We start from the raw sequence: 7,507 nt of genomic DNA on the forward strand, positions 1-7,507 counted from the left end.
AGTGCATAGCCCTTTTGACTGACTTTCCGTGTACCGACTAATAAACACCGTCTATTGGATCCGTTTGCCTCTGATCGGCTCTGTGGGTCCTCATGTCCGTCTGATTCTGACAGTGACACTTGGAGGGATCCACTGCCTGTTTGATGGATTCTGTCTCTCATCAACAGTTTTCTGAGTGAACATCAGCTCGTCATATTTCACTCTACCTCTGCTTTCAAACCTTTTATCTGCTCACTTTTCTCTTGCTTACAGTATAGTTTTTAATACAACCCATAGTTTGCAATTAAGCTCTTCTTATTTACATGATTTTCTTCTTACCGTATGTTGCACTGATTTAATTTCGAAAGAGCAAAGGCCAATCGGGACACCTCAGTCATGTGTCATTCCTCTGGCCAATGGTGGATCTATGTCACTCAGTCACTCAGACACAATCTTTAACTCTTTCGCGACCATTGACGAGTAAACTCGTCACAGCCTGCCGAACGTTCACGACCATTGACGAGCAAACTCGTCAAAACCGTTTTTTTTACAGATTACGATAATAGACACTCTGAGGTAGGCTACCCTGTGTGTGAATATGGTAGTCCTCTGATATGTAAAACTGTTTTAAACTAAAATCAAAACATAATATTTTTTATAAACTGTGTGATCTTGGTTTTGTTTGAGTAATCGTTCTCCTTGAATGCTGCTGTGGGGACGGCGTGCAGCGCTGTGCGGCTGTCGGCTACAGTGTTGCGACTTTCTCGCTGAATCTGGCGACTTTCCAAACCCTCTTTTGACAAAAGCGACCGACGACAAATGTGGCGACTTTTACCGGTGCTGTTACAAACGTTTATGGTTTGGAGACTCGGATATGAAAGCCCGTTATCACGGCTGTTTTCACGGCGCTGTGCAGCAGAGCGGGCGCTCTGCAGCGGGGGCTGTGACCGGCCGCCCCCGCCACAGAGCACTCATCGCCGGCCAGTCACACAGCAGTGTCCCGGAGCTGCTGCGCTGCAGCCAGAGACCCACACCGCTGCACCGCTGCTCTCCAGGCTGCCACACCCCCCAGATATGCCTACAAATATATTTATTTAGCCGTAGAAATGATTTGGGAGACATGCCACACTGCAGAGTAGCGGTAAAATGAGCAGATTGCCACTTGACACAAAAGTGCGTTTTTCTCTGAAACTAGAGCGGGAGCTCCGTTTTTGGAGAAACCCAGCTCTCTTCTTCTACTTCGTCCTCACGAACGAAACGGCGGAAAAACTCGCCGTTTTTTCGTGGAGCACGTTGTAAAGTCACTCTTCAATCACGTGAAGACCGTTTGTTTCTAGGTGACGTACAGAGTTCGGTTCGACGTGAGATAAAAGGTAAACAAATAGCCAAAAACATGTGGTCCTGAGCGGATGTGCTGAGGAATTAGTGTGGTCGCGAAAGAGTTAAAGAGGGTCTATGCAGGATTTTTACCTTAATTAAACAGCTTCGCAGTAATTTTGATGGCAAATGCAGAAACTGCTTGCCGAAAAACTGCCGCAGACGGTAATGGTTTTGCATGAATTTACCTCGAAAACATCTCGGTCTTGTAATGTTCTGTTATTATTTCATAGCGTGGTGGATGTGCAGGTCACAACTTGTCCATGAGAGCATTTTGTAGTTGTTAGATTGTGTATTTGATGAGTTTGATGAGGGAAACCAAGAAATCCCATTAGCCTCCGTAGCGTAGCTCTGAGCAGCTCGCGGCTCTGCTCCGCCGTTCTAAAAATAGCTTGCACCGACAATTAAAGGTAACGAACATACTGCTATAACTATAGGGATTATGACAATGGGCCAATTTGCCAAAATGTTGAACTATCCCTTTAAGCAGTCAGCAGTAAAACTGGGTTTGGGTCGTTGCTTTGTCTTCCAACACGACAATCAACAAAAACATATAGGAACGACCTCCAGAGGACCAAAGTGAATGTTGTTGATCGGCCTGCACAGAGCTCTGACTTGGATCCCATTGAAGATCTGGCTCGCACCGGCAATTAAAGGTAACGAACCTACTTCTAAAACTATAGGGATTATGGCAATGGACCAATTTGCCAAAATGTTGAACTATCCCTTTAACTATTATACATGTTTACCTTAATTAAACAGCTTAGGAGTAATTGTGATGGTTAAATAAATATTCATTGAGAACAAATGCACATGGCCAGGAGGAGAGTTAGCAAAACAGCAGAAAAGCAGCTGGACTTGCATAGTTGCCCTTTAATCATTACAGCCAGCCAGCATTATTTTTTTGTGTGTGGGGGGGTTCAGTCCTAATCTTTTACATTGTTGTCCCATAAAACACACACTAGTCAGTTGTTCAACCACCATTTATGTAATTCCTTCACTCCCAGTTTACCAGTTCCCCAGAGGGACGACTGCCGGTATAAGCGCTTTAAGGCTGAGGTAAATAAAATGAGTATGCAAATTGTGCAATCCTGCCTTCTGACCAAATGGGTAGACATGATTCATTTTTATAGAAATATATGCGCCAATTCCTCAATTTAACGGGCATAACCTGCCAAAACACAGAGGACCTGCACACAAACCTGTTCCCAACAGCCTCCTGTAGCACACACAGACGCTACTGACGCTACTGACTCATGCTACAGTTTCACCTCAGTGTTTGAGACTGATGATCCTGTGCACTCCAGGGAGTCGCTGCTCCCAGTCAAGAAATCATGCGGCTAATAACATAACACCACATGCACCACAATGTGTTGTTGTTTTTACACTTTGGATTTCACGTGGATTAAGATATTAAGACGTGAAATGTGAAACAGTGAGATTTTAACCCTCCTGTTGTCCACCTGGGTCAAGGAAGGAAGGAAGGAAGGAAGGAAGGAAGGACAAAGGAAAAGTAGGAAGGCAGGAAGGACAAAGTTAGTTAGTTAGTTTAGTTTATTTCGGACAAGTTAAAAGAAATAAAACATAATACAGAAATGGACAGACATAATAAATAAAAACTTTGCAAAGAAAACATATGAACAAAAAATAATAAAATAATTGAAAATAAAGATAATTTGATTTTTGTTTGTTTGTTTTTTTCATATCCGAAAAGGAGTGGGAAGAAGTAAAACTTATTTACTCCTACCCCTTATTCATAAATTATCTATCAAGCTATCTACAGTAGTCATTATAGTAGGAAAGGAAAAGTAGGAAGGCAGGAAGGACAAAGGGAAAGAAGGAAGGAAGGACAAAGGGAAAGATGGGAGGAAATGGGAAGGGAAACAGGAAGGAAAGATAGATAGAGGGCGGGAACAGATTGGGTCAAAAAGGACGGAAGAAGGAAGGAAGGGAAGGGAGGGAGGGAGGGGAAAAGGATTGTGGAAAGAAGGAAGGGAAAAAGGGAAGGACAGAAAGATGTAGGGAGGGAACAGATTTGTTCAAGGAAGGAAGAAGGAAGGAAAGAAAGATGGAGAGTCAATTGGATTAAAAGAGGAAGGAAGAAGAAGTAAGGATGAAGGAAGGAAGGAAAAAAGGATTGTGTAAAGAAGGAAGGGAGAAAGGAAGGAAAGAAGGAAAGATGGAGGAAGGGAACAAACAGGAGGGTTAAGGTGCTATCAGGTGGATTTGTGACAGGCTCGCTGTTGTTGTGCCGTGTATTATACACATGTATGAGAGTTGTATCGGTCTGTACATCCAACTATTCCTTCGAGATGTTTAGCCAACTTTGAAATCTTGTAAAATCGTCAATACATTCCCCATCACATTTCTTTTAGTGGATCCATGGAGTCGTTGCCTCACAGCCTCATTACTGGACTCACCGTTGCATCATGAATACAAATAATCACTTCTTGTCTCCAGTGACGTTATTACTCGTGGTAGGGTTGTTTTTGCAATTGAGAAAAATGTTCCCACAGGAGATCCAGCACCTTAATGGTTCCCTCTGGATGAGGGACAACACGTCGCTCTGCCTGCATATAGGGAGATGTCTTATCTCCTGCTTAACTGTTCAACCAAGTCAAAAGTACAGTTTCATACAGTCGACTTGGCTGTTCAGCTGTGCATCGCCGTATGTGGTGATGTGATGTTAGCATTGTGTGAATTCAGCGGGCGATTGTGGCGAACCGCTGCTCCTGTATGTGATTCTCCACATATTTGTTGCCTCATACAAATGGCACGAGGTATAGGCTAAATGATGATGCAGTTGTTCTCATTGTAAGGGTTTTTTATCTTTTCTCCAGCGTTGGGCAGAGGAATAATCACAACACAATCTGCCAAATAGACTGAAAATTGCATTCTGCTTTATCTGATTCCACCATAGGTTTTCCAGCCCCTTTAGCAAACGGTAGCAGTCTCCATCTCCGATGATCCCACTATAGTCCACAGTGTGCAGCTGATAAAAATGGCTGATTACTGCAATGAGGCACCCTGTCACTCTAATTTACACAAGTCATACACTCCCACTCTGACTGCTGCTCAACCGCATTAACACCGGAGCAAATGTCTCTGGCAGTCAAACCCTGAAAGCCTAATTTAATCTACATGCACACTTCCACACAAATAAACCCACACCCTGATATTCATCCCTACCAACAATATGCACAATTTGGTATATATTGTTCCTTTGAGCGTGTAATTATGCGGTTTTAGATGCTTGTTTTCTCAGTGACACCGCACCAGTGAGAAGGACTTTGGTGTAATTTATTACGGCGCTGATGTGTTTCAGGTGATATCTGATTGGCTGCGTGACAAGAGGCTGCGGCATCCGAGGCTGAAGACGACGATTTGCAGGTTTGGAAGTGAAGAAATGAAAGTTCAGCTTTGGCTTTGGAGATGTCCTGCTCATCACGGAGCACATTAACACGAGAGTCCCGAAAGGCTGTGCAGCAGCTAATGATGACAGGTGGGTAAGATAAACAGCCACATGGGTCACTGCTCTGTTATCCACCGAGGGCTGTGTGAGCGCCGGCGTCCCGGGCCATTCACAAGACTGATTGTCTGCTGAATTGTACAAGGCGTTGTGTGTACTGATGATGCATGTGGTGAACGCCAGGTGTAGGCGTGTTGAAAGTGCAGCGTTTAGTGCACAGTCAGTGAAGAAGCCTGCAGTTATCTGTAGTGTGTGTGAGAGTGGGAGACTGAACTAACATGGGTCGTTCCCACCTAAACAAATTCATCCAGCTCTCCCTTTTGTTTGCATTGTGGGTTATGTTTCTGTATTTCTATAGGCAGGATGGAAAGGTCCACCACTTTTAGCACTGAGCAAAATGTCTCTTGGATGCATTGTCATTCAACATGGTTTAGTACAGAGGGAAACATGGACAGTAACTATGAGAAAGATGTCATGGTGTGTGTTTTTTTGTTCAAGTCATACTTCCGGTTTTATTTTGAAATGTCCTGTGTCGCCTGTTTACCTGCTTAACCCACATGTCACACACATACACTAAGGCCAATACCATAGATACTGTATATGTAAGAAGACACTGCTGCCCAATGACACAATGTCACCACACGGCCGCCATCTTGGCTCAGTCCGCTCCCTCAGAGCATTATGGTTCATGTTCTACAGAAATAACCAGAACTTGTTTAGTTTTTGACTGATTTTCAAACAGTTTGGTTTGTTATGAACGTCAGAAATGCAGTCATGATACTGCAATAATTCTGTCAATGTACTTTTCTATTAAAGTAACACTGACGTAACATTATGCAAATAGTTAAAGTAATATACGGACAAAATTTAACAGAGTTATGAATAGTTTTTTTTAGTGCAGATGACTGGATCACCCATCTACTGCAGCCAGAGTGACAGCACGTTGACTGAACCAATATGGCCGCCTGTGAGTTACGTCTGCGCTTAGTCCGATCATCCACCCCCTTGGCCAATACAGCCACACAGGGTCAGCGTTCAGGGTTTAAAAGGGAACTACGTATGCAAGTCGGTCGCTTTTTCACTGTTTTGGTCGCTTTCCCCCCCCCCTACAGTTTTGGAGTGCATATTTCTTTAGGTATTTTTTTTATAAAACTCACTTCATACCACTGAAGCTGTTTAATTAAGGTCAAAATCTTGCATAGTTCCTCTTTAAGTCCATCTAATTTGGGCAGAGAGCTTTGTTGTAGGAGGATACATTAGAAATAAAGACGCTGCACGTTAGTATCATGCATCCTCTAAACTCTGACCAGATGGGTTGTCTGTCTAACTGGTTTGTGTGTTGCTGATGGATCAGATATAAGATGGAAGCACAAAGAGATTCAACCATGACACCACAGCAAACAACAGTGAGGGGCTCATCACACACACACACACACACACACACACACACACACACTGGAGGCTACATTAAAACACAGACCACAGTTCACTGCGTTTGATGCATCTGTGTTATTTAAAAGACACTAATGTTTGATTTAATATGTTTTGCCTTCTACGTTTTTCTCAAGCACATAACACACAATAACACAAAAAGATGTTGCATCATGTAAACCTCTCGCAGCATTACACAACACTCCTTAAAATATGAAACAAAGTCAAACAAAACCTTTGGCGGTTTCTGCCTCATTCGTCCTTCTGAGAAGTTTTGAAATAGTGATGACTCTTTGAGAAAAAACTGCTTCCTTTGGATTAACATCAGTGTTTGTAAGAAGAAAGGAAGAGGAAGCCGTTCCTCGGAGGCTGGATTACATCATGACTAAACAACTTTAGGTTTTTAGAGACGCTGGAAACACACAGCTTTATGTTAAAGCGGCCAGAGTGTACATCAGACTTTAATTAATATTCACACAGTGGCCGGAAAACTTATGACTTAAAACCCGGTGTTGAAGCTTCGGTTGTGCTTAATGTTGCCTGGTGGAGAGGGAGCAGAGAGAAGTGAGAGATGTTGGAGCAATGATTTTCATTGATTAAAGCAGGACACATCGAAACAGTGGCCGACACTGGCGGTAATAATCATCCATAACAGAAACCATTAACCCACCGTTTCAACCTGTATTCACTAACTTATCTGTCTTTGTTGAAAATGGGAACAGGCTGTTCTCAGACCTGTGCAAGTTTATCATTTTATCACATCTCAGTGTGACCGGTCATTTTCCATTATGTGCGAACACAGGATTTGTGCACTTGATCCTGCATAATTATGAAAAACTGTAAAGGCACGACAACGTCATCATCATCATCATCATCGTCTCCCTGCATTTCAGGAAATTAAATCAAAGTGAACTGAAAAGCCTCTTAAACACCTGCACGCTTGCTTTCCTCATCCCTTACCCTCTCGCTTTCATTTTAATTATCAAACGTAAACCGTTTTATCTGAATTTCACACAATGCGCATAATACAACATTAGCAGGATTGCATAATTATCCATAATCCACGACCCACGAAATATATAATGACTGGCACACACAGAAACACAGCCCCCCACTGACTGCCTGTTTTAAATTCATCCTGTCAGTGTGTGTGTGCACGTACAGTATACTCTCTGTGTGTGTGTGTGTGCGCATCACGTGTCAGTACTTAGTGAGTGCATGGATGTGGAAACTCGTATCCATATGACACTT

Source organism: Trachurus trachurus, assembly GCF_905171665.1.
Source record: "Trachurus trachurus genome assembly, chromosome: 3".
Lineage (NCBI taxonomy): Eukaryota > Metazoa > Chordata > Actinopteri > Carangiformes > Carangidae > Trachurus > Trachurus trachurus.